At 47.6% G+C, this 26,403-nt stretch overlaps 1 protein-coding gene across 5 annotated transcripts in view; it reads left to right on the top strand.

Annotated features, from left to right (window-relative positions):
* CCDC88A (coiled-coil domain containing 88A) overlaps positions 1-26,403 on the top strand; it is a 2,139,415-nt gene that overhangs the window by 1,098,485 nt on the left and 1,014,527 nt on the right. The gene's annotated exons all lie outside the window — the stretch shown is intronic.

The following is a 26,403-nucleotide window of genomic DNA, read 5'->3' as shown; positions in this document are numbered from 1 at the left end:
AATCAGTTGATAGAAACTAGGAACCCATTAAATTCCTTTTGTTTCCCTCATGAAATTGATAATTCAACCGACAGATGCAGATGAGTTTATTCTGGATGTTAACCCCCAAGTTACATTTTTTTAAATTAAACAACAAATAGTGATTAAATCTGCTTTTTCGTTAGGCTAGCAAAAACTTTTTTTTTACCAAAAGCGTTTATCAAGTTTGAATATCATATTATAATTTAAAGCCATATAGTAAAATGACGTAAATACTTACAACCAGGCTAGGGTTTTCTTTTTCCCTTTCAAACATTAAATACAGCCTCCCTAAAATTACACAAGTTTCAGCCCAATCGACAGAAACATCTGAACCAATAGAAGTGACTCTCTCCCTGAATCAGAAGAGAGTGAGGAATTTCAAACCCCCCACCCCCCAGGCTAACAAGCTATAGACCTCCTGGAAACCTGTTCAGAGAACGCCACCATGGCTACCTTGGAAGATCTCTTAGTGTCGTGTCCTACCCGTTTTCAGCCATTCCTCAGTCAGCATACCGGCCTCTGCTATCTTCACGGTCCTGGCAATTACCATGGCTCCCTATGCAGAACAGCGCAATGGGGTGTGCCGCAACGCACATAGCACACAACAGACTGCAGGACTACATTTCCCGGCAGGCTGAGGGCTGCAGCACGTGACATTGTTGCGTCCACTCATAGCAATGTTGCCCGGAAGCCCTCTGTACCTCGTGGGTTTTTTCTTATGAACCGTCGGGAGGTGAGACGCAGTGCTCCTTAACTGTATGCTTATGTTTAATGAGCTCCGTTTCTATGTTGTGTATTTCTTCGCTTTTTGATTTGTTTTTTTCCTCCGATTTTTCGGCCTGTAAACCTGCTTTTTGTGTTTTGGATTTAGTTAACTGTGCCCCTAATTGCTGTGATGCTTTGGAAAGTTATTGTGTTTTGGTACTCTTCTGTACTGGATTTCATACTCATATGATCAACTGGTGACTTTTAAGGTTATTTCTTCTGTGGCTGTTCGCGGGATACTGCCAGGAACTGAACATTATGTATGTTTGTCCTTCGATTGCACCCTCATGCCGTACGGGTCAGGTTGTCTTATACAAACACTATCTCCTGTATTTACCACCCCAGGAAAAAGCTTCCCAACGTGTTACAACATCTCCGGTAGCAGTGCTTACATTCTGGATAGGTATACCTGCAGTCCGCATCCAAATACCAGGTTGGAGCCGTGTACACATAAAGTGGTGGTGGTGTGTTCTCGTTAGTTCCTCTTTGGGAACATACTTCACATAACTTTTTTCTTTTTCTTCTCTAGCACTGCTGGTTGCTCCTGCCTTTTCACCTGAGCCCCTAGCCTGTCAGGGTGTTTTAGTTCTCCAGGCTGCACTCTTGGGGGGAAAGTCTCCCTGTGAAAGGATGCCCAGTCATTGTATCATTTTCTTTTAATGACTGGGGCTGTCTGAGTCCGGGCTGGGCCGTGACAGATCAAGGAGCCTACCTTTGCCATATCATAATGGATCCAGGAGCGGAAACCGATGGCTGCATTAGTGCAAGCCTTTACTGCTTACACACAGATATGGCAGCTGCTCATGCTTCTTTACATCAATGCATAGACACAATGTAGGGTTTGGTACATCTACTACCTTTGGACTCGGAATTTGGGGATGGCGCTACCGCCCCGTACCCTGACCCCTCATACCACAGAATCCGGGGGCACAACCCATGATCTTCCCTGGTCCTTTTCCTTTGGCTTCACCTGAATGGTTTATGGGCGACCCAGAAACCTACAGGACATTTATTAATCAATGCAAACTGCATTTCCTTTGTCACCTGCTTGCGTTTCCTGACGCAAACACTAAAGCAGCCTTTGTGCTCTCTCATTTGGGGGGTGCAGCAACCACTTGGGCGAGTCCTCTTTTGGAAACTGATGACCCTGCACTATACGACTTCGATACACCTTTGAGAGCCATGAATCTGGTGTTTGATGCCAGATACAAAGCTCAATCCTCTAACCTAGAGTTCCTGTCTTTGACTCAAGGGAAGCAGTCCTTGCTGTCTTACTTAGCTCGCTTTAACCAATTGATGGCTGAAACGACATGGCCAGAACAGAAACAAGTAGCTGTGTTGATCGTGGTCTGTCAGAGGAACTCAAGGATGCTCTCTGTGGTCCTTGTCACTCCCGTCTAGCTTCCTGTTCCTCCTGGACTTAGTGTTACAGGTGGATGCTTGTCTTACCAACAGTGTGGCGAGTGTAGAACCCCTGAAATGCGTTCTGGGAAAACCGAGACCCCACGATCAGCTACCTCCATGAACCTGAACCCATGCAGTTATGGGCTACACATGGCCCTCTGACCAATGAAGAAAGGGTGAGACGGAAGAACAACAATGAATGTCTCTACTGCGGTCATAAAGGACATTTTGTTTGTATTTGTCCCAAAAGACATGTTGAACGGGCGGAAAACGCCAAGACCCGCACATAGACCGAGCCGTTTGGATGAGTCTTGCTAGATCTGGCTCTGGGATCCATAGGTTGACAATACCTGTAATGATTGATTCTGGGGGAACCGGGAACTACATGGATTCCCAATTGGCAAAAGAAAAACGGTTACCTATACAAACTAAAAATGTCCCTGAATCTGTCCATGCAGTTGTTGGTTCTTGTCTGGTTTCAGGCCAGGTAACGGAACAAACTGGACCTATATGCATCAGTACTCAACACGGTTACACTTAAAATATCTCTTTTGACCTAATATCCACCCCACAGTTCGGTATCATATTAGGGCTTCTGTGGCTCACGGAACACAACCTGGTTATTAATTGCCTTGTTCAAATTGTAACCTTTTCTTCTTCTTTTTGTAAGGGTCACTGCATCCCGTCCGATACCGTCACAAAATGTTCTCGGCGTTTGGTGCTTCTTTCTGGTATTTGTAACATCAGTTGCACTGCACAGGATCACGTCTCTGCTATACCTAATGAATATTAAAAGTATTGTGATGTCTTAGATAAAGCCCAATCTGTACAGCTGCCCTCACCCCAGGAGTATGACTGTCTGATAGAATGAGTACCCGATGGTGCTGTTTCTCATGGACACATCTATTCTCTTACAGTTAATGAGGAACTGCTACTCAAAGAGTATATTGAGAAAGCATTATGCTTGGGTTATATACGTCCTTGTTCTCCAGCGGCATCCCGCATATTTTTTGTACGCAATAAGGATGGGGAATTTCAGCCTTGTGTAGATTACAGGGCTTTGAACGCCATCAATAGCAAGAATCAGTAGCCCCTGCCTCTGATTAGAGTTGTTGGACCGATTGCAAACTGCTGTCGTCTTTACCAAGCTCATCTTAAGGGGGGCTTATAATCTTGTTTGTATCAGATCCGGCAATGAGTGGAAGACGGTCTTCAAAACTAAATACGGGTTATTTGAAAATCTTGTCATGCCTTTCGCCCTTTGCAATGCCCCGGCTACATTTCAGAAGTTCGTTAATAACATCATTAGGGATATCCTTGATTGCTTTGTAGTAGTCTATTTAGACGATATCCTGATATTTTCTGAATCATATGAAAAACATATTCAGCATGTTCGGATATTGCTACAAAGGTTGAGAGAAAATGCATTATACGCAAAGCCTGAGAAGTGCGTATTCCATGCTCCAAGATGTTCTCAAGTGGCTAGCACCTAATACAATGAAGGCCTTGCAATCCTTTTTTAGGGTATGCTGATTTTTTATAGACGATTCATTGCGTCCTTTTATGCAATCGTAGTCCATTTAACGTGATTGACCCGCCCTTCTGCTCCTTTTGTCTGAGATCTGTAAGGAACTCATGGTGGCAACAGTAAAGACAGACACAAGTGATCACAGTTCAATGGTGTTTATTAAACTGTATGCAAGTTGGAAAAACACCTAATCTAAACCTAAACCAAAGATGTGAGCAAGCATCAACCATCAAATGACAATAAGGCAGTCCTAGTGGCGTTGTGTCAAATAAAAAGGGCCTATACTAAGAAACCTATTGCTAAACCTTACAACTAATACAAAAAGGGTGTGGGATGGTTTTCAAGAAAAGAAAGAAATAATATGTCAGGATGCAGTAGCTTGGATCTCCTTTCCCCACGTTTTGAGCACGGGTAAAGTGGGATCTTGGACCACAGTACACTCTCGAGCTTCCCCAGCACGAGACAACAGTTCCAGTTGCAGCTATCAGGGCCCTCGATGGCCAAGTCTGGTTTCTCTTGCCTTTAAGGGCCTGAGGTATTCAACAACAAAACAAAAGTTCCTTCAACAAAATGAATGTTTGTTTCCTTGTTTTACTTCGGCTGAGGATTCTTCACCTGGGCCCCCCTCTTCTGGGCGCTGAACTCTCTTTCTCGTGGTGATGGGTGACGGCTTTTCACCCCCTCGATCTTCCTTTTCCGGGCTTGGATCCTCAAACAGTTCCTGTCGCTATCAAGGCCTTCGGTGGTTGTGGTTTCCTGATCCTGAGGGCCTTATAGGTTTACCAAGAAAACAACCAACTAACACAAAGTTCTGTTCTACGTATTTCTCGGGTGATGGATTCACCCCTGGGTCCCACTCTCCCGGGCTCAGACCCCTCCTCTGCCGGGTTCAATATGACTTTTCCTTCAGTTACAAATTTGTAGGTCTTTTTAAACCGTTCCGGTGGCCAGCCCTCAGCCGGGTTCACCTTTGTCAACGCACTGTTTCTTGGGACTTTAGACATTGCCCCGTTCTCATTAGCATCCCTCTTCCGGGTTCACTCTTGCCAACCCCACCTTCACATTTACTTTCAATGTTTACGAGATTCTCTTCCCTTGCTTTCTCATTTGGCAGGATTCACTTCCCTTGCTTTCTTTATAGTTCTTAGGTCAAAGGATTTCGACTGTACAGGGATTTTGCTTGGCCTCCTGTATGACCACTTTGACCTATTTTGGCGGCTCTCCTACGGCCTTCTGGTATCTGTAATTTTACGCAGATGGGGATCGATCAGAGTTTCTCGGAGCAGCACCCACGTGGTGCTGGTCCCCTTCTGTATCTGGTCTGCCTTTTACAATCTTACAGTTCTCCAGCATGGGGTCTGGCAAGGATTCACATGCTCATGAATATTCCCCGTCGTCAGACAGGGAATCCTTGGTAAAGAAAAAAATCAGTATCAGTTTCGTTTCTGATCTGTCTTTCTCAGTAGTAACCAATCACTGGTCTCTGGGTCATACTGCCGCTACCCAATGACTGCCCTCTCCCTAAGCCCCGCCTCTGGCAGCCATCTTCAGATTTTTACAGCACGCTCAAGTGTTGGGAGTCCTCGTGTTTAGCTCTCGAGCTTTTGCTGCGTTTTTGCGCTTTTTCAAAGAGAATTTCTAATTTTTCGGTCAAATAGAGCCTCAAGCTACACCGTCTCTACATCCGATTAACGGGTATCCGTGTCGGATTTCTTTCTACGCCCCTCAAGGGTGAAGATTTAGTCGAGTTACGCTTCTTGGGGGATTCCAGAAGTTTCTGCGGCCTACCCGAACATGGCCCAGGAGAAAGGAAGCTCAACTCCCGGAAAGCTGTTCAGGGTTTGCCCTGGATGCCAGCTACAGAATGTGTTCAAGGAGGACGAGCATTTGAAATGTCTCTACTGCCTTCATGAGGACAAAACGCACGTGGAGAAGGACTATGCCTTTTGTAGCTACATGTCGCAATGGACCATCAGGGACCGACACCTTCGTCTCTCCAACTGGCTGGAGGGAAGGAGTCCATCAGGTGAGAAGAAGAAGAAGTCAGAGCGGTCTTCTAAGTCCTGTGAGGGCGCCCTAGCGACGGGGGCCCAACAGAAGGCAAAGCACAGCGAGTCCGCGGGCACCGGGAGCGCCGAACGGTCGGGCTCTTCGGCTGCCAGGCAGGGCGCACCTTCCCTGGCACCATCAACCACGAGCCAACGCTCTGGTTCAGGGAAGAGGAAATCCGAGAACCCGGGTAAGCTTCTGGAGAGGCCCCGGTCGATCTCGAAGGATTCGGCCGAGGGGGAGCGAGGCGGTGACCCTCCCCCCCAAGGTGAAGGCCTCAAGCACGCCTAAGGCGGTGAAGGCCTTGGTTCACCCGGCCAAGGCCTCTATCGAGGGAGTCGCGACGGCCCTGGCGTGGCCACACCAGTGGAGGTGACCTCGGAGCCCAGAGTCTCCCTGCTTCCGCGGAGGGAAGCCTCTTTCAGACCCATCGAAAAGAGCACAGTGAAGATCCCGGTGGAAAAAGAAGTTGGGGAGGGGCGGTGGCCATTGTGGACACAGACACAGCATCCGAGGAGGAGCTGGTCGAAGTCTTAGAGGGCCTCGACGAGGGCGTTGAAGAAGCCCGTCCCCACGGGAGGGATCCCGACGAGGGTGACGACGAGAGTGACGGCAGCACAGGTGAGGGTCCTAGTCGCCCGTCGCTTCTGGAGCTGCAGGATAACTCGGCGGCCATTTTGTTGGCAATACAATCCTTATGTTCGGAAATAAGGACGAGATTGCCCTTACCACAGACGGAGGATCCGGAACCAGGCTCGATGGAGGAACCAGAGCCGGGCCCGGCAGGAAGCCCCCCGAACAAGAGAAGACGGATCCTTCCAGCCCCGCCTTCTCAGCCCTCGCAGCCTGCTCGGCCTTTACCCACGTCCCCCATCCCTGTGGATGACACGGGAACGGAAACGGCCATGACGGGTACCGACGACGACGACGATGGCGGTGACGACGGGACGGAGCTCCCATCGCCAGCCCTTGTCTCCCCGTCCGACGAGATCGGATCTTTCCATGCAATGATCGCCAGGGCATCTGAGCTTTTTCAGCTCTGCCCCGAAGAGAAGAAGAAGGAAGGTTTCCTTTATCAACGGCGCGAGGCCAAGAGGAAGGCAGTCCTCGCCATGCCTCTGCTGGATGACATCTGGGACGAGGGTCTCACCCTTCTCAAGAACCCGTCTACGACTCCTGCCAAGAGGGATTGGTACGAGAAGTAGTACCGGGTCCCCGACACGGCCCCTTTGTGCCTTAGGGCAAAACCGACCCCTGACTCGGTCGTCTCCGTGTCGGCCAAGAAGAAAGCGGGGGGGGGGCATCAGCCTCAACGTCAACTTCCCCGCCTGACGGCGAAGGGAAGAAGCTGGACGCAATGGGACGACGAGTTATCTCGTCGGCGGCAACAACGATTAAGGTGGCCAACGCCCTCACGATCGTGGCTCGCTACGACAGGGAGTTATGGTACAAGATCGCCCCCCTGTTGGACTTCCTACTAGATGTGAAGAGGGCCGAGGCCCTGGAGATCTTGCAAGAAGGCGAAGTCCCTTTACTGAAACCATATTTACCTTGTATGTGCATGCCTCAGAAACCCACTCGCATTAGAGTGCAGGGGGAAGACGAATATGAGGTGCCCACTATTCTTGGCACTTGTGTTAGACAAGGTGTCCGTTATTACCTGGTTGAATGGAAAGGCTATGGTCCTGAGGACAGGAACTGGTAACCAGCGGCTAACATTTATGCCCTTCACCTCTTACGCGCCTTTCGCATTTCCCGTTTGCATGGGGTGAGGGGATGGGGCTCTTTGAGGGGGGGGTGACTGTCATGTCCTACCCGTTTTCAGCCATTCCCCAGTCAGCAGAACAGCCTATGGTATCTTTACGGTCCTGACGCTTACCATGGTGCCCTATTACAGAGAGCACAACTGGGTGTGCAGCAATGTAGACGGCACACAACAGACCGCAGGACTACATTTCCCTGCAGGCCGAGGGCTGCGGCACATGATGTTATGTCCAATCATCGCAACCTTGCCCGGAAGCCCTCTGAACCTTGTGGGTTTTCTCATATGAACCGTCGGGAGGTGAGAGGTGTTGCTCCTTGACTGTGTGCTTACGTTTAATGAGCTCTGCTTCTACTTTCTGTATTTCGTGGCTTTTTGACTTATTTTGTTCCCCAGATTGCCTCCGTCTCTCCCGTTTGCTGTGGCGTTTGGATTTTCCTTGTGGATTTTTCGGCCTGTGACCTGCTTTTTGTATTTTGAATTTAGTTAGCTGTGCCCCTAATTGCTGGGACGCTTTGGATAGCTACTGTGTTTTGGTACTCTTCTATATTGGATTTCATACTCCTCTGATCAACTAGTGACTTAACTATAGTTATGTGGTTCTTTGATGGATACTGGATGAACTTTGGACTGTGTTGGTTTGGACTTAAAAAGAACTCTGAGCTGTTCCTTATTCCCGTCAGGAACTGAACATTGTGTGTGTTTGTCCTTAGATTGCGCCTTCATGCCAACAGGTCAGGTTGTCTTAGACCACTATCTCCTATATTCACCACCCCACAAATAAGCTGTCCAACGTGCTACAACATCTCCGGTAGGAGTGTTGACATTCTGGATAGGTATACCTGCAGCCCGCATCGTAATACCAGGTAGGAGCTGGGTACATGTAAAAGGGTTGTGGTGTGTTCTTGTTAGTTCTTCTTTGGGAACACCTTTGACATAACTTTTTATTTTTTCTTCTCTAGCACTGCTCGTTGCTCCTACCTTTTCACCTGAGCCACTAGCCTGTCAGGGTTTTTTAGTTCTGTACACTGCGCTCTTGGGGGGAAAAGTCTTCCTGTGAAAGGAGGCCCCGGTCATTGTATCATTTTCTTTATGACTGAGGCTGTCTGAGTCATGACTGGGCCATGACACTTGGCCAGATTGACGGAACATCAAATAAGGGAAGAAGACAGATTTCAGGAGTGATTAAATAGAATAGCTGCTTCTGCCCAAAGACCCTTAATACCACAAGGAATGTTACAACACTATAGAGAGGTGGAAGACTTAGGAAATGTTTTCCTAAATTATGAACGGTTAGCCATCAATTAAACTGGAGTCCAGAATTAAAATCATGTTACTTGGCTACTTTGCTAAAAGGAGAAATTCAAAACTCCTATCATCTCCTGAATCCAGAAGGAACAAACCCTTTTTCTGAAATTATTGAAAAAAGTATTAAATTGAATTCTGAAGAGACCCCTATAGAATTATCTGCTAGAATTCAAAACACTTTATGTTATGGTTAGGAAAAGAAATCATTATAAGTAGTCCTAGAAATTCTAACCATGAAGCAATGTGTAAATTCTGCGCCGCTTATTTACAAAGAGCTATATTTAGAATTGAACAAACCTAATTTAGCCTTGTTCGCCCAAACCGGCGAAAGATTTATGGTGGCTAATCATCATGTTAGAAAGCTCCAAAAAGGCAAAGAGATGAAAAAAAGAGCCTAACAGTACCTATCACCCTCCTCATCTGATAAACAAGTCTAAGAATCAAGGAAACCTCCCCAAATTAATAATTAGAGAGAATACAGGGGGGCTAGAAGATCTACTTTCTCTAAAGAAAAGAGTGAGACAAAACCTGAAGAAACCAGAGGTCAAAAATCCACAACCAAGTTATGTTTCTAAGGTGGCAATCTGGTCATTTGGCCATACATTGTCCCTCAAATAAAAGGAAGGAGCCTATCGAGATTGGGTATATGATAGGAGATGAATGGCGAGAGGACGAAGAGGGAGATAGAGGCGAAGTGGAGAGTATTCATAAATTGTTTCTCAGTAATGAGAACTTTAGGACACATGACCAAATAATAGTCAATGGTATTCCAGTTAAGGCTTTGATCAACTCAGGGAGTAAACATACAGCTATACAACCTAATTTAATTACTCTTAAAAATCATTAATAGGCCTACGATTACAGATGGGTCGATACCTCATTGAGATATCTGGGGGTCAACCTGAACAAGTCGGTGGAGCAATTATATGTGGCAAACTACCCTCCGCTCCTTCAGAAAGTCAAGTCGAAGCTGGTGGATTGGGGTCCCCTGGAGATCTCGTGGTTGGGTAGGATTAACATGCAGAAGATGGCAATCCTGCCGCTGCTCCTCTACCACTTTTCAGTTTTGCCGGTCGGTGTCCCGCCATCCTTTTTCAGGGCCTTGCAAAGAATAGTCACCAGGTTCGTATGGAACCGAAAGCGCCCGAGGGTGGCGGCTTCCATTATGTAAGCCTTGCCGGATCGAGGGGGAGTGGGGCATCCCGACTTTCGAGTGTATTATCTAGCAGCACAGATTAGGGTGATTAGGGACTGGCAAAGAAATGACAGGGACAAGGTGTGGAGACAGATGGATAGAGCGGTAACAGGAAAGGACCTGGAAAGGGTGCTGTGGATACCGAAGTGTGATAGGCCAGTTAGAATGTACTGTAGTGTAATAACGTGGACTACAGGGGACGCCTGGGACCAAGCAATTGAGAGGGCTCCAATCACCTCTTTCCCCTCACCATTCTCGCCCTTGCACGGTAACCCAAAATTCTCTCTGGTGGAAGCAAATGAGCCGGACTTTGATCCTTGGCTTCAGGGGGGCTATAGGATGCTACGGGATATGGTAGCGGGGGGAGAGGTGAAAGACTTTGAAAAGTGCAAGAAGGACTTTGGGGTGGGGGAGAAACAGAGGTTTTCCTATCTTCAGATTAGACATTGGATCTCCCATCCTTTAGTAAGACAAGAGGGGTCTCGATCCCTTACCCAGTTCGAGAAGTACCTCGATACGTATACGGGTGATAGAGGGGTGGTCTCGTCCATTTATAAACTCATAAAACGGGAGGAAATTGTACACTCCAGAGCTTATATGAGCAAATGGGCGCAGGATCTAAACGAGGGCATAGAACAACAGCAATGGATTAAACTGTGGTTCCAAATCCCGTGACTAGCGAGATCTCTCCAAATTCGTGAGATTTGGCTGAAGCTGGTACTGAGATGGCATCTAACCCCTCTCAGGTTAAATAAAATATACCCAAAAATCTCTTGTTTATTGTTGGAGGGAATGTGGCGCAGTGGGCTCTTGGGCGCACATTTGGTGGGAATGCCCAAAAATTGGTCCCTTCTGGTCTTTACATCAGCGGGCAATCGGCCAGGTGGCGGAGATCCCACAGGGAGGTAGCAGGGTGCGGGACTTGCTAGGCCTTAATATTGTGCTCACGACACTGCCAGCCAGAGCGGACCGCAAATTGTACACGATAATGATGATGTCAGCAGCATTAGTCTTGGCCAGGAAGTGGAAGTCAAAGGACCCTCCACAGGAACACGAGTCGGTAGCAAAGCTGTGGGCTCTGGTGGCAATGGAATAGCTTACCTACTCGATCCAGGGGTCTCACAGGCGATTTAATACAGCCTGGGACAACCTGTTGACATGTTTAAAGGCCGGAGCCCGCCGAACATGGTGCCCCAAGGCCATGGAACTATTGGGCATTGTACAACCTCAAGATGAACTGGACTTGTGATGGCTTACATTCTGATCTCTTCGTGATCACTTCACCTGGGATGCGGGGCTACTGGGCTGTATTCATGAGAACAATGTACCTGATTTATCTCTTTAACATGCTCTGTTGCCAAACCTGTATGTTTTCTGGGGGGAAGGGAAGATGGGGGGAGGGAGGGACAGAGGGACAAGAGGGATTTCTGTTTTTGGTTCATTCAAATGCTAATAAAAATGTATTGGAAAAAAAAATCATTAATAATTCCATCCAATCTAAGTAGCATGTGTACATGGGGATGAGGAAGTTTATCAAAGAACCCATGTCACTATTGAGATTCATGTAAAGGCTACTACAATAAATGCTGCCATAATTCCCGGGTTACATGAAGAAATAATTATTGGAACTGATTGTATTTTATTTATTGTGAATTTGTATTTATTGTGCATTTGTAAGGTGCTTATACATCAAGTAAATTAAATTGTTTTTCAAAGTGCCCACAAGGCAACAGGGAGGGAACATGGGAATGAAAAGTAAATATAACCATGAAAGATAGAGGCGGACCTACTGGCCTTGGGAGCATTCAGAATGTGCAAGTGCAGAGAGAGAGATGGGATGAGGGAGTGAGGTGTAAGTGCTAGGAGTACCACAGAGGGAAGTGCTAGGGAGTAAGCAGCTGTTAAGTGATTTGGTGAGAGTGGTCAACTGCCAATAAATAAGTGCAGGCCTGCGGTGGCATAGGCCAGTGGGTGCCAAGGTAAGTGCTGGGAGCGGACGGAGGCTGAAGGAGTTTGGGTGTGGGAGGCCAGGACCCAGGAGGACATATACGGGCCCTGTTTGCCAATCTCAGCATCTGTGGGGTTTAGCCGAGGATGGAGGAAGGGAAGGAAGAGGTGAACAGGAAGGTCTTGAGGAGCTTCTGGAATTTGAGGAGATCCACGTCAAGACGAAGAAGAAGAGGGAGGCTGTTCCATAGGAGGGAGCCTGCCAAGGAAAGAGATCAGCCACCAGCTCGCTGTTTAGTGAAGCGCTTGACACTTACAGAGTTGGTGCCGGAGGAACCTAAAGATCTGGAGGGAGAGTATTTAGTGAGAGCCAGTTGTAGATAGTCTGGTACCCGGCCCCTGACAGCCTTATGAATGCTGCAGAGGGATTTGAATTTGATCCTTGCAGAAACAGGGAGCCAGTGGAGAGATTTTAGGTGCTGGAGAGACGCAGTCCCTGGGCTTGAGGTCAAGGATAAGTCTTGCAGCCCTATTCTGTCTGGATTAGCTGGAGGGGTCATAGAGAACAAGAGGGTAGATTGAGGAAGAGGCTATTGCAGTATGTTGGGGAGAATTCTCAAGAATTTGCTAATTCCCCTCACCTTAGAAACCCCCAGCCACTTTGCTGGATTTTGAGGACTTGATTTTTTATTTTTACCTGGAGAGAGTGTGAGCCTTTTTCCCACTCTCTCGTGTATTTTGCTGTATGTTTTACCCTTTTGTTTTCTTTGGATATGGAGTCTAACCAACTCCATAGGCATCATCTTGTTTATTTGTGTTATACAGCACCTTCAGTGGAGTAACACAGGAAAGCCTTTCAGGCTTTCCCAAGGTTTAAATACCTTCTCTGGGATAAACTACTGTTTCTCAGAGTAAGTAAAGTGAAATTGACTTTACTAGTCTTTTTAAATTCCTAGACCCAGCACACTGTATCTTACAATAGAGTGCTGAAGGGGTTACTTGGTTTCCCCTATGTCTAAAAACCCATGTAGCAGTGAAATGTTACCCTTTCCTCTCGAAATGGCTGGTGGCAGTGGTTTTACAAGAAACTACCATGATTTTTCCCGACCGCCAACACCGGTAGCGTTAAATTGCGGGAGCCATGTTTTTCAAGATGGCGTCTGAGCCCCCTTTGTTTAAACAGTTCCCGGTCTTTTTTTTGCCATTTCTTTTTGGAACGATCCTTCTAGAGTTTGTCTCTGCGCGCCAAACCAGGTTTGGTCCCTAAACCTTTATCAATGTTTGATACGAGAAAGAAAACTATTCTGGCTGTTGATGCCAGTGACACAGGAATAGGAGTAGTTATGTTGCAGCCGGATGTGGATGGCACAGAAATGATTGTAATGCATGCATCCCGCATGTTGAGAGGAGCAGAATTGAACTATTCGGTACTGGAGAAGGAAGCCTTGGCATGCTATTGGGGATAGAGAAAATGAAAAAAAAAATTTGGGGTCAAGATTTTATCCTGAGAACAGATCATAGACCACTTAAGGCGATCTTTGAAAGTAAAGGTCTTGACAAGGTCTCAAGAAGAGTTACGGGCTGGGTAACCAGACTACAATGTCATAAGTTTGAGATAGAAGTAGTCGCTGGTAAAGAGAATGTACAGGCCGACCATGCCTCGAGGGTGAAGTTGGAAGATAAAGATGATGACAGAAGAAGTAATATGTGTGGTGAGAATGAAACGGTTTTTGCACCGTGGAAGGTATAATACAGAAACAAGAGTGGATTCAAATTCTTAAATCAAATGAAATGTGGAAGCGTATTATGGCTTTTGTGGTGGAAGGATGGCCAGAGAAAAGACTTTTAGTTGGCGAACAAAGGGCAATGTGGGAAGTGAGAAACAAACTGTCCGTAAAAGGAGAGCTTCTATATAGCTGGGTTAAGTTGGTGGTTCCAGGTAGTCTGAGGAAGATGTTAATAAATTGCACCCACCAAGGACATATTGGAGTGTGTAAGACAAAAGAGGTTGTTAAAGCTGATTACTGGTGGCAAGGGATTGATCAGGAAATTGAGAAGGTAGTTGGTGCGTGCAATGATTGTATCAAGTCAGGTAAAAATGTGATAGCTGTAACACAGCCCATGGGAAAAACAAGTATACCAGAGGGAGTGTGGCAGGATTTGTCCATGGATGTGCTAGGTCCTGTTGACATGGGTGCTGGTAGAGGAAGATTCATTTTAGTCATGGTTGATATGTTTTCAAGATGGACAGAATTTAGGATTTTGAGGGAAGTTACTTGCCGGAGTATCATTGAATTCATGGAGGATGTGTTTGAGAGGGAGGGTTTACCTAGAAGTATACTCACTGACAACGGTCCACAATTCGTGGGGAAGTTATTTATGGAGTATCTTCACAAATGTGGAATTAAACACAAAAGAACGCCTTTGTATTGTCCTCAAGTCAACGGCATGATTGAGAGAGCGAATCGATGCATTATGGATGCCATTCGTGGAGCCAATGCGTGTGGTTTGGACAAAAGAGTTCCAGTGAGAGACAGGTTGTATGCATTGAGGATGGCTCCGCGAGTAGAAACAGAAATTAGTTCATTTGAACTTATGAGAGGCCGAAAGGCGAATACCTGTGTGGCTCCAGCTTGGTTGGGCAGGGCAAGAGCGACAGATGTGGTTGTGGATGCCGTAAAGAAAAAGATGGGTGTTCGAAAGGATAAATGGGTGGAAAAAGTGAATGAGAGACATCCTAGGAAAACCACTGTGGTCGAAGCTGGAGATTTGGTGAGGATAAGGAAGGCGGTCATCTCCAGGAAAGGGGAGCCACTTTACACGGAACCAGTTAGAGTTACACGAGTTTTCAAGAATGCTGTGTGTGTGGAAAGTGGACAAATATGGTGTTTGTCCAGAATTGCAAAAGTAAAGTGATAGAGCATTCGCATTTCATTTTATTCTTCTTGATGTTCATTTTACTGCTGTTTGCTTTTATCAATAAAGAATTTTATTTTATAGGGGAAGGGGATGTGTTATATAAAGGGACTAATGCTTTATGTATTGTTATTGTTGTTGCTAAGTGCTAATGCCTTTTCTGTGTTCTGACAGGCAGGGCATCTGTGATTCTAGATTGGATCCCTTGTGTTTATACCATTCTGGAATGATATGTCATCAATGTTTATGCTTGGCTTTATTCAGTTGTACCCTGGATGCTGACTGTGTTGGGGGTCTTATGCTTTACTGCTGGAAACTAAGTAAATAAACTGTTTCCTACTTACCTTGGCTTGCGGCTTCTTTACACTTTTTTTTGCCATTTCTTTTTGGAACGGTCCTTCTAGAGTTTGTCTCTGCACGCCAAACCAGGTTTGGTCCCTTTGTTCCTTTGCCTTTGGCAGGCTTCAGGACTAAAGACCGCCACTGGCGCCCAAGTGTCTGGGGTGGGCAGGAAGTGAGGGAGGTGCCCGAAACTACCTGTGCTTAGTTTCCTAGGAGACCCACATGCACTCTGGCGTGATTGGCTGGCTGACTGTCTGGCAAGGACAGCCACCCTGCTGGGTGAGTGACAGCTAGGCTGGAATGAATGGGAGAGAACTGAATAAAAGGCAAGTCTCTTGGCTTGGAAGGCAGAGTCGACCACTGGAATGAAAGAACCGAAGTCTAGCTTGAAGAGGACAGCTGCTGCAACTCCTGGACCGTTGGTTTGCCCGGTGAAGCCCTGCTGCAGGTCCGAATCGCCAAGTTCACCTCGACAGAGAAGCCCCTGCAAGGAAGACTTCTCCCTTTTGAGTTGGTGGGACCAATCAACCTGACAGTAAGCCACATGGATACCAATCTCGGAGCTGGTTGTATTTCCTCAGAGTGCTGCAGGAAACTGAATAACCAGGGAGAGGGACACCAGTTTGTGTGCTTGACTACAGCTACCAGAATTGAAGATTTGGCAGTTGCCAGCTTTTTGACCAGCCCCAGTGCAGTGCAGGAGTCCCCCAACGTCCTCCCTCTTGTCCCCACGACTGAGGCTCAGGAACAGCAAGATCTGCAGAAATTGCCAGGAACAGAAGTCTACAGCTACATCTTTTTCTTTATTTGAAAGGTACTGTGAAACAAGACTGAGAGAACTTTCCTCTCGCGGTGAAAGTGCTTGAAACTTTTGCAATTTACAGGCCTAATCAGCTTGTGACCCAACATATGATTCTTCCTTTTACAAACTACTTCCGAGAACATTTACAGAGACTTTACTGTTTATTTACCAGAACAGCTTTTATCCTATCCAAGACTTTAGCCCATTGACTTTGGCCTAGCCTATTGACTTTGAATTGACTCTTCTGGGGAACTCAAAGTATCTGCACTATCTAAGAATAATTGTAATTCCTTTTAATGTTCTGATAACCTATGCCTTTTTACTCCTACTTCAAAGTATTTTGAATGCCATTTTGCTCCTCCTTCAAAGTAGTCTGGATGCCTCAGAAACTTAGTGTACAGTACTGAAGTATATTTCTGTATAATATTTAACTGCCTCCTTCGAGTGAATGTTTTATAACTGACTGTTGAATAAATTAATACGTGTTTAACCAAGAAACCTTGAGTGTAAGAGTCTATTTGAACACCTGTGATTGTAGACCTCTGTGTAACATCATTACAGCTCACATTCCCTCTTGAGATAAGCCTGGCTGCTCAGCAACACTACCACAACTGTGTAGTACAGACGTATACCAAAGGTTGGTTTGCTTACACCTGTAGTCCTAGTTGTGTGTAGTGGTCCCAAAGGATACCGCATACAAACTCGGCCCAACATAGTAGTCTAGCCTAGAGAGAACCAGAGCTCTAGAAACCAATGAGCTTTTAGGGGAAAGTGAGGAAGGGAGGTGGAGGTGGAGTTGAAAGTAGGCCTTCTTGGCAAGCTCCTGAATGTGAGGGAGGAAGGAAAGAGAGGAGCCGAAGATGACTCCAAGGTTTCTGACTTCAGATGAAGGATAAGGGGGAGAACATATAGAAGATGGTCAGAGTGAGAGGAAGAAAGAGGGAGCAGGAGGCCCAATTGGAAGGATCTCAGTCTTGCTGGCATTGACGAAGAGATCATTGGAGGTATACCAGGACTGGTTGGCTGATAGGCAGTCAGGAATGATGGAAGGTGTAAGGAGAGGATCAGAGGAAAGTTTGAAGAAGAGTTGTGTGCCATCTGCATAACACTGGAAGTTAGGGGAGTGTTAGGCAGAAACCTGTGCAGTTCCCTTAGGGAACACTGCAAAAGATTTAGGACTACAGGTGTTAGCAGTAAACCCACTTGGTAGCAGTCTGTACCACCCAGATTTACCTGGTAGCTGTGGCTGAGCAGTCAGACTTCCCTCAAGAAGAGTTAGGCAGTATGCAAAGTATACACAATAGGCACTCAGACACACCAATACAAGCAAACACTGACCAGAGCTTTGGTATCAAAGTATATAATTATTTATTTAAAAACACACTGTTTGAAACACTCCAGCACTCTTGTTGTAAAATATTCTAAACACAGTTACTATTGTAATATATACACGCCTTTTCCCTTATCAGATAAGTCTCAGTAAAACACCACTTATTTTCGTACAGAGGTGAGCGCTTAACTAGATGGCACTCCAATAAGTTTGTGAGAAAGGGAGGGAAAAAGACAGAATATGGAAAGGTACACCACTCTAAGATTCAGGAACACTGTTAGCAAGCAGAAGAGCAAAAGTCACTGGTGAGCCAAAGTCCAAAGGCTGGGCCCACTCTTAGAGAGAGCAGAGCACAAATGCGCCCAAGATCACACAGTTACACTAGACTTAGAAAGTCTTGCAGAGGGTTCAAAAAGAGTTTAGAGAGGCTTAGGAAAGTTTAGCCAGGGTGTCCCAGGCTAACCCAGGTTCGAAAGCCGGGGGCTAAATCTACCCCGTACAGTCGGTAGCAAGGGAAGCCAGGCAGGACACGGTACCTTAAGTGGGAAGGATCCTCCAGCGGTGGCAGTTGTTCCTGGCAGTGGGTGCAAGTTGCGTCGTCGTCCAGGGGAAGAGAAGATCTCGACTTGGAGGAAAGATGAAGGTCGTTGCACTGCCAGGGAAGAAACCAGCCGCAGAGTTTTTCCGGTTAAAGGTGGTACCTTTGTTTCGCGGTCGTGGTAAAACATGGTATCCCGGTTGCCGGGGTGCTTGGCACAGGCAAGGCGGCCACGAGGTACGTCGGGAAGGCGAAAAGACGGTGAAACTGGTTATCCCCACCAGTCAAAGGAAGAAGACTCTCCGGCGGGAGATATCCTCTGTCGTTGGGAAAAGTGGTGAGACGGTCCAGCAGGGCTCCACCGGGGGTGGTGTTGTGGCAGGTTGGCTCATCTTCTCCCTCGTCGGATTCTTAGGTCCTGTGGCGACTTCTGAAGTTCCAGTCCCCAAAGCCCTGCTTTTATGCAGAAAACCCCCATTCACTCAGCCTAGCTGTCACTCAAACATGCTAAGTGGTGAGCCGGCCGGCTCACCACTTGGGCCAATCAGGACGGAGTGCGACTTGAGTTGCCTAGGCAACTCAGTCCAGGGTGCCTAAATCCCCCTCCACCCCACCTAAGTACCCCAGACAGAGTGGCACCACTTTGGAGGGCTTCTGTGGAGAGGCCTGCCAAAAAGTGGAACAAAGGGCTCGACTTGGGTTGGAGTCACAGAAGAGAACACAAACGCCATTTTAGAATCAAGTTTTGGCAAAAAATACCAACCGGAGAATTATTATTAATTAAATAAACTGGCGGTATGTTCGAGGCTACCGTAAATAATAAAGATAGTAGCCTAAAACAATGGGAAATCCCATAGGAAAATATTTGCGGTTGAATATAAAAAGTAGTATCCACTGCCACCAGCCAAAACTCGATCAGGGGGGACGGAGATGTGCCCCTCGACTAACAGACCCCGGGGCAATTGAATTGCCCCAGCCAGTACGTCCACAATATGATGGTTTGTACTGGTTCTGTTCAGAATTTAAGACTAGTAAAGTCAATGGTGACTTTACACGCCCTGGGAGACAGTAGTCAGTCCCAGGGTATGGAGTCTATACTGGGGGGTCACTATGACACCCCTGTGTTACTGCACTGAGGGTGCTGTGTAACACACATCACAAAAACACATGAAGCCCTATGGGGTAAAAGACCCCATAGCCCATTGAACACATCTAGATTCAAAGAAACACACTCAAATCATGCCCAAGAGTGAGGGTAAAAGAGTCTCACTCTTGGCAGGAGAAAAAAATAAACCCCAAAAAATCCAGCAAAGCTGCTGGGGGACTCACTAGGTTAGGAAATTCAGCCTAAACAGAGAATTCTCCCTAACAGGGAGGAGGTGGAAATGAGGTGTGCAAGCAGAGCAAGATAGGTGTTAAAGAGTCGGGCAGAAGGGTTGGAGCCCTGGGGGACGCCGCAAGTGGAGATAGAGGTGAGGAAGGAGAAAGCACCCAGAATAACCTGGGCTGGGCGGTGTTTGAGGAAGGAGGTCAGCCAGTCCAGTATCTGCTCCGAGATACGTACGGTATCGTAGAGCCGTTTTATGAGGATAGAGTGGTTGACTGTGTCAAATGCAGAGGAGAGATCAAGTACAATGAGAACAGCTGGAGAGTTGGAGTCAAGAGATGCAAGCAGTTCCTCACAGGTGTTCAGAAGAGCAGTTTCCGTGCCTCTGGATGCTCGGAATCCAGATTGATTGTCATGTAGGCAAACAACAAGTTCAGTGTGCTTGGTCATTTGGTCAAATTTCCAAATTTTGAAACATTACAAAGAATTCCCAGTAGTCCCTTGTCTTCATCTTGTACCCCCCAAGATTGGATTCAAGGGGAGAAATTCTCAGAAAATCCAGTGTGGAATTAGACAACCCCAGAACCCTCTTTTCATATGGGGAAGGCATATGGTTTGGAGGTAGGAAACGAACCTGGACCGGGAGGTCAGGTCTTTAGGGGAAGGTAGTGTGCAGTTAGGGTAACTGCAGTATTGAGTGTGCTTGGACTCCGATTAGTACTGTACTCATTATAACAGTGGAGAGCCGCAGTGCTAGTTAATTTAGGCCTTACCCTCAACCTAAAACAAGTGAAAATGATGAACAAAGATTAACTAGACATTTCCAGCATGGGGTCTGGCATGGATTCACATGCTCATGAATATTCCCCATCGTCAGGCCGGGAATCCTCTGTAAAAGAAAAAACAGTTCCACTTTCACTTACAACTTGTCTTTTTAAAAATAATATATTTGTTTTATTGATTTTTCCAAAACACATTTTCATCAATACAGTATCAACAGCCAACACATTATAACACGTCATAAACCTACACGAAACCCCTCGCCCCTTCCCTGCCCCACCCTCCCAACTGCCCCTCCCCAGCTTGCCTGCATCACTATGATACTAATGTCTGACCCATCTATTTCAACACCTGCTTCCCTGTATTCCATCCTGAGGTACTTGGCTATTGACTCAATATGTTAATGTTAAAGGACATTTGTTCTGTGCGCTATCACCACCGGAGTGGTCCCCTGGCACACTGGCGGCTTTGAAAGAGGAAGGGAGGGTCAGTTAGTGGGAGGAAGCAGGAAAAGTGCAAGAGAGCAGTGATGTGCTGTTGATTGCCATAGCCAGAACGTAAAGCAGCAGTGATAGTCTCGTACCCTTCTGCAATTCCCATGCCTCTGAAATGTATTTGCCCATTTTAACCCTAGCCATCGGCCTGGTGTACACTAGTTGGACCCATTTGATCCAAATCTGCACAGAGTTGCATACAGCCAGTCCCATCTCATTGAATCAAACGCCTTCACCGCGTCCAATGTGGCTATGGTGCACAGAGTATCCCAGGATGCTGTCCTATCCATCACATGATGTAGTCTCCTCAAGTTCCGGGCCATACTTCGTCCTGGGACGCAGCCCGTCTGATCCTTCTGCACTAGCTTATGTATCACATTTTTCATCCTAGCCGCTAGTATGGACGTCAATATCTTGTTATCCTGATTAAGCATTGATAGGGGCCTGTAGGAACTGCATTCCGTCAGAGTTTTGTGGGGTTTGAGGAGAGGTATTATAACAGACTCTCAGGCTGAGTGGAAGAACCTCCGCCTCATAAGAATCATTGAAAGTACTAAGCAAATGGGGGCCAATACTTGTGCGTACTCTTTATAGAATTCACTGGGTAGCCCATCTGAACCCGGTGTTTTCCCTGTCGGCAATCCCATGATTGTATTTTGTATCTCCTCTATGGTTATGGGCTCTTCTGGGCCATCTCTTTCTTCTTGGGACAGTCCTGGTAGCTCAATCTCACCTAACGCCTCATCTAAGCGGGTGATTGACACTGGGGGACCTTGTTGGTACAGTTTAAAAAAAATATATATTTTATTATTTTAAACAAAACACCAAACAATACAACTTTTCAGGACGTTCATAATCAATATCAAACCATCACATTATACAGTGTTATTCTCCGTGCTCCCCCCTCTATCCCCACAAACTTGAGCCGGCTCATCCGTGTCATCTACAGGAGCATTTCCAGGAATCGCAGTGCTTGTAGACTCATCTGAGTCTTCTGTCTCATAATTGACGTGGTGGGGGTTGGCTAAAGAGGTCACCAGTTGCCTCGAGGCTATCAGGGGGCCCACTTCCTCCTCTCCCCCCTGGTAGCAGCTTCAAACCATACTGTAGTTTCTGCTTCCGCCCACTTCAAGAGGTCCGCCCACCATATCTCCACCCTAGGCCTATGGGCCGCCTTCCAACACATTGCAATCCTGCGCTTTGCCAGGATATAGGCCAGGTCCTTCATCTTGCTGATATGCTTTAAATTACGTGCCCTGGGAAAATTTCCGAGCGTGCATGCCCAAGCAGACCCCACATCAAGCACCACTCTACCACTGGCTATTTTAGTCTTTATTTCTTCCCAGAATCTGTGCACCTTAGGGCAAGCCCAAAACATGTGCAGCAGCCCCGCCTCCTCCTCCCCACACCTGTGGCATTTCTGTATAGCCGAGCCTCCAAACCTGGCTATTCTCCCGGAGGTCAGATAAGCTCTATGGGTGACATACAGCTGGATCTGCTGGAGTCTCGCGTTCCGGGACACCTTATTATGGTACCTTTGAGCTCTATCCCATTGTCCCTCTGTCATGGGTTCTCCTACCTCCTCCTCCCAGTCCTGCCTCAGTTGAAGCAGCTCCTTCCCTGCCTTCGCTCTCAGGAGCTCATATATCCTGGATATTTCATGCCCACCCTCGGAGACATCATACATCATTTCCAGGGTGGCATCAGGGTCTTCTGCCAGCACCGTCTCAGGCCATCTCTCCCTCACCCGTTTCATGAGCCTGGTATAAGCTATGCACCCCTGTCTCCTCCTGCAACCTCTGAAATTCCAATGCCTCCCTTTCCTGCCATATATCCCCAAGGGTGGCTAAGCCCACCCGTTCCCAGTATCTGCGGACTGCTTCGAACAATTGGGAGTCGTTCCCACATAACACCACCAGCGGGACCTGCTGAGAGAGCGGATCTGGGTCACCCACCATTCTCCATGTTCTGCGCCAGACTTCCCAGCCCAGCTCCAATAGTCTCCCTCTCCCCACCATTTTCTTTTTAGGCAGCCACACTGTCTCTCTCAAAAAGTATGGAGCTGAGTCACCTTGCAAAAGCCTAGCTTCTGCCGAGTCCTCCGCAGACAACCATCTGGCCACAAACAACAGGTGCCCCGCCAAATAATATAGTTAAAAATTCGGCAGGTTTATGCCCCCCTTATCACATGTGTTCTGTAGTTTCCACAAGGCCACTCTATTCCTGGAGTTGCCCCATATGAAGCCCCTGCACATGTCATGAAGTCTCACAAAAAAGTGTCTGGGAATCAAGTACGGGACATTCACAAAAAAATGCAAGAGTCTGGGCAAAACCACCATTTTAAGCAGGGCTGCTCTACCCATCATGGCCAGGGGTAATCTGGACCAAAACGCCATGCTATTCTTTATTCCCTCGATCGCTTTCTCTGTGTTGTGTTTGTGCTCTGTCTCTATCCTATGGTAAATGTTTACGGCCAGATATCTGAATCCCACAGTCTGCCAGGGTATTTGCAGGATGGGTAGCCTTTCCAGTGGGATACTCTTATACCTTCCTAAGGGGAACGAACTAGACTTCCCGGGGTTCACCGATATGCCCGAGAGGGTGGCGTAACGATCTATCACCTCCAGCACATATTGCAGGTTCTCCTCCGGGTAACGCAAGTAGAGGAGCATGTCATCTGCATAAAGTGATATCAGGTGTGTGCCCCTTATCGTACGAATCCCCACCTCCGCGTATTGTTGTCGCAGGCATATTGCCAGCGGCTCTAATGCCAGAATGTATAACATGGGCGACCAGGGGCATCCCTGTCTGGTCCCCCTGATGAGTTGCCATTTATCTGAAATTGAAGTTCCTGTTTTAACTCTCGCCATCGGGGAGCTATATAACATCTGGACCCACCTGATATATCCTGGTCCCATTCCGTATCCTTTCAGGGTCGCTTTCAACCATGGCCACCGCACTGAATCAAAGGCTTTAACCACGTCTAGCGACACGATGGCCAGCTCGCCCGAGTCTTCCTCGGTGTACGATGGCCAGCTCGCCCGAGTCTTCCTCGGTGTGATCAATGATATGATGTAGCCTCCTGTGGTTGTCTGTGATATTCCTGCCGGGGACATAACCCGTTTGGTCTGTGTGTATCAACTTACCAATTACCCTCTTTAGCCTATTGGCTAGAACTGCCGTGAGTATTTTACTATCCTGATTGAGCATAGACAAGGGCCTGTAGGACCCGCATTCCATGGCCGGCTTGCCTGGTTTCAGGACTGGAATGATCACTGCCTCGCGGAGGGACGTCGGCAATTCCCCCTGCTCATAGGCTTCATTAAACATGGCAAGCAGCGGCTGAAGTAGCTCCTGCTTATATGTTTTATAAAACTCGCTGGGTAATCCATCCGACCCGGGCGCTTTACATGTGGGCAGATGTTGGATCACCACCTCCAGTTCGTCCGAGGTGATGGGGGCGTCCAGATCTGCGCGTTCTAGGTCATCCAGGGTGGGCAGCCCTATATCCTCTATTCTTTCCAGTATATCTTGACTCATATCCTCTCCTGTGTCCTCGTATAATCGTCTATAATACTTGAGGAACTCCTTGTTTACCCCCTCCTCGGTATTACAGATTTGACCTTCCACGTCCCTGATCTCTCTGATCATCTAGCGGGGGGTCTCATTCTTGTACAACCAGGCCAGTAATCTACCCGGCTTATCCCCCCCTGCATGTAGCCTTTCCGTATATTTCTTATAAATTCATTTGCATAACCTATCCCAGCGTTCACTGTAGGCTAACTGTAAGTCCTTTATCTTGGCGCTGTTCTCTCAGGTGGTCCCCTCGTTTTGTGGAAGACCCTCCAGCTCTCTCTGTTTCTTGCAGTTCCTGTTCAATGGCCACCTGGAGCCCTTTAGATTTTGATATAGCAACCCCACGCACTACCACCTTAAATGCCTCCCATACTGTTCCCACAGAGCGTACACTGCCCGTGTTAATTTCAAAGTATTCCTCGATGGCCTCCCTCAGGTCCTCTCGGAATCCCGCATCTTGTAGAGCCTCAGTTCTGAGCCTCCATGTCGGAATACGCGCTCTGGGGGGTTGATGTCGCCACTCTACGACCAAAGGCGAATGGTTGGATAGTACCCAGGCCTTGTATTCCGCTCCCACCATTTCTCCCACTATCTCAGCATCAGCAAACACATAGTCCAGCCTCATGTGCAAGTCATGTGGTGCTGCGTAATGCGAATATTGCCTATCCATTGGGTGCAGCCTTCTCCACACATCTTCTAGGCCGAGGTCTTCCAACATTGTCCTCAGCGCTTTAGCCGCTTGCGCCGGCTTCCCTAATTTGTCATCTGACCTGTCTATTCTGGGATTCAGGGTGCAATTGAAGTCCCCTCCCAACATCATCGCGCCACCCGCCAGGGGGATAATCTTACTGTAAAGGGACCTGAAATAAGCTGCTGTATCATGGTTAGGGGTGTACAGATTTATGATATTCACTTCTGTGTTCTCCAGGAGTCCCGCCACCCCCACCATTCTGCCCTCCGGGTCTATCGTCGAGCTGAGCACCTGAAGCGGCACGTGCGGTGCCACCCATGTGATCACCCCTCTTGCATATGCCAAGTATGTGGCACCTATGACGTTACCCCTCCATTTTCTCCTGACCACCTCCAACTTCTCCTTGGTGAGGTGGGTCTCCTGTAGCAAGGCTATGGGCCTCATTGCACGTTAGGCGGTAGGGATTTACCGTTACCGGTAAGGGATTACCGGTATCGGTAAATCCCCTCCCCAATTATGACCCAGACATATCGCCATTAGCGGCACCGCTAAGTACGGTGGCACTATTAGCGGCAAGTCCATGAGCGCGCGCCCCCTCAGTCCGGAAATAGCGGCATAGCGCTAATAGCACGCCATCACGAGCCATGCGGACATGGCAGTACCGGCATGTAGTAGACCCAAAAACCCCTTACCTGCAAGGCGCTAATACCGGCATCGAGAACCACACGTTAAAAGAGCACAGCAGTGTTCCCACCTGCCACAGGTTGACAAAATCAGCACAGGTGGAGGCAATGGAGACTGGCAGCACAAAAGAGCACACCACACCCCTTCCCACACCCATTCCCACACCAAGATGGATGCAATTCTAGCAGCATTACATGGGCTAGAGGACATGATTGCAGTGCAGCAGCTACATCAACAGGCAGCACAGAGGAGACGCAGGAGGTGGAGGAGGAGGAGGGCAAGACAGGCGCAGCAAGCACCACCAGTGCACCTAGTGATACCACAGAGGCAGCCACCAATTCCCAGGATCAGAGCCAGTCCAGTCAACCTAACCCCTGAGCAGATACACACCCTGTACCGTCTGGACCGGGATACCATCACCACCATTGTAGACATGATATACAACGACATTGTGAGTCTCATTGACATCCGTACTGCCATCCCCCCTCTACTGAAGGTGGTAACTGTGCTCCACTTCTTGGCCACAGGCACCTACCAGCATACGGTAGGTCAGATGCATGGCATATCACAACCAGTATTCTCACGCACACTGAACCAGGTGCTCGATGCCCTCCTAAAGCACACAAGTCAACACATATACATGCCACGGTCTGCCCAGGAGATCTCCAACACCAAAGTTGGCTTCCATTCACTGGCAGGCATCCCAGGTTGCATCGGGGCCATCGACTGTACCCATGTTGAACTGGTGGTCCCACATGCCAATGAGGTAGTGTACCGTAACAGAAAGCAATACCACTCCATCAACGTCCAAATGGTATGTGACTCCAACAAGATCATCACACATTGCTGTGCCCGATATCCCGGTTCAACCCATGATGCAATGGTCCTGCGGAACTCGACAATACCACGATACATGGAGCGACATGCTGGACAACGTTCGTGGC

This window comes from Ambystoma mexicanum, chromosome 4q (genome assembly GCF_040938575.1).
Source record: "Ambystoma mexicanum isolate Mex_15411 chromosome 4q, UKY_AmexF1_1, whole genome shotgun sequence".
NCBI classification, from domain to species: Eukaryota; Metazoa; Chordata; class Amphibia; order Caudata; family Ambystomatidae; genus Ambystoma; species Ambystoma mexicanum.
The sequence above is the reverse complement of the archived record's forward strand: the minus strand, read 5'-3'. Positions and strand labels throughout refer to the sequence as shown.